Here is a 2033-nt window from a genome sequence, read left to right on the forward strand (position 1 = left end):
AAATTTTCATACTCTGTGGTTAACAACTATGGTCAACTTTTTGTAAGCAATTCAGAAGCAGTATTTGAGAAAAATATAAGTAAAAGTTTTTTCACTACAAATTGTTCTCTGTTTAAAATATAATCAAAGTAGTTTAAGCTCAGAGTGAATACATGGGGAACATTCATTCTTAAATTTTGAACTATAGATAAGGGAAAAAAGAAATTTGCCTTAGATATTAAGCAAAGCAAAAATATTTAAGAAAAAAGATAGCTCTTTCTCTCTACTCTGCCTCTATTCTCTGATCCAGCTTAACTTCATTGAAGTTGTTCTATCCTAGCTTTCTTCATTTATCTGACCACTTCTTTCTGACTCCTTGTCATTCCCCTTATTCCAAAACAATCTCTCTTTCCTTAGTTTACTGAGGACTTCTTTGATACAGTCAGTTCCTCCCTTAGTAGGAAGGGGGAGAGGATACAAAGAAAGAGGTTGGAGGAGTAATGGATCAAAAGTTAAAGTCTGTAAAGGGGATTTGGGAACTGTCTTTCAGAACTGAAATGATGGAAAGAAATCCCAAACTCCATAGGAAGATGCCATTATCACAGACTAAGCCAGAGATTCTGACAACAGCCCATGCTGCATCATGAAAGGAACTACATCAAGACTGCTTTTTGCTATCAGAAAAAAATGACTGGCAGGAGCTTTGGTTTCTGATATTGTAGTTACTATTAGTAGTAATTGTTATTTTCCTTTTATCTAAGATTTGCACATAAGATACTCTCAGGGCAGTATTTTATTTTCTGCCTGAGATAAATGGAATGTCTTGGGAATATGGTCACATGGTTTAAAAACATCAGTTTATTACTCCCAGACCAATACAATTAGATTGTTAGGAACATATAAGCCTAATTTTCAAAGATCATGATTAAAACTATTTAACTGGGGGCTGGCCAGTGGGAATCTAGTCTTCAAGTCAATCAGCTTTGATACAGACTCCAGTTCTTTTTTAGCAGCCAATAATAAGGCTCTTCTTCACCATTCACTGAGTGCTTAGAAAAACATTCAGAGCTTGCTTATTATTGCTCCAAATTAAAATACACACACACACACACACACACACACACACACACACACAAACAAACAATTATACCTCATCATGTCCTTCCAGAAGCAATATCACAACATTCATGCTGATTGGTAGCAGACAGACTTCTGCATATGCTCTGGAGGCTAAACTCCTATTCTCAATCCCTAATTATCAAATAATCTTTCCTAAAAAAAAAAAAACAAACAAAAAAAACAACTTGACAATACTTGAAAGTTTGAAAGTGAAGTCTAAAAAGTTTTTTTTAATTTACTTTAAAGTTGTATTTTACCTAATGTCCAGAAATAGTTACCAAGAAGCATTGGAATGACATATTTAAGAAGCCTGAAACTTCCTTAGGTGATTGAGTTCTAAGCATGATAAAAAAAGTAGTTAGAAGCATTGAAGTTTGTATTCTTAAAACAAATAATTTATTAGCAACAAGAACATTTAAAAGTATTATACAATAGCTATATTTTGGTAATATTATTTCTTTTTCTTCTTGCTTTCATTTTTTACAATTAAATGAAGAGATAATCTTCAACCTGCCCCCCACCATTACATAGATTATATATGTTCCATTGTGTTTCATATATTGCCATATTGGCCATACTGTGAAAGAGAAATCAGAATAAAAAGGGAAAAAAAACACAAGAAGGGAAAGCAAAAAAATAAAGATAGTATACTTTTATCTGCATTTACATTTCATAGTTATTTTTCTGGATGTGGATGGCATTTTCTATCGCAGATCTTTTAGAATTGTCTTTGATCTCTATGTTGCTAAGAAGAGCTATGTCAATCATAATTGATCATCACACAATGTTGCTGTTAAAGTATACAATGTTCTCCTGGTTCTGCTCACTTCAAAAAATATAAATTCATGTCATCTCAAAATTTCTCTGAAATCTGTCTGTTCATTATTTTCTTTTCTTTTATTTAATTTTTATTCTTTTCAGTGCATGCAGTTATT

This window comes from Macrotis lagotis, chromosome 3, assembly GCF_037893015.1.
Source record: "Macrotis lagotis isolate mMagLag1 chromosome 3, bilby.v1.9.chrom.fasta, whole genome shotgun sequence".
Taxonomy (NCBI): domain Eukaryota; kingdom Metazoa; phylum Chordata; class Mammalia; order Peramelemorphia; family Peramelidae; genus Macrotis; species Macrotis lagotis.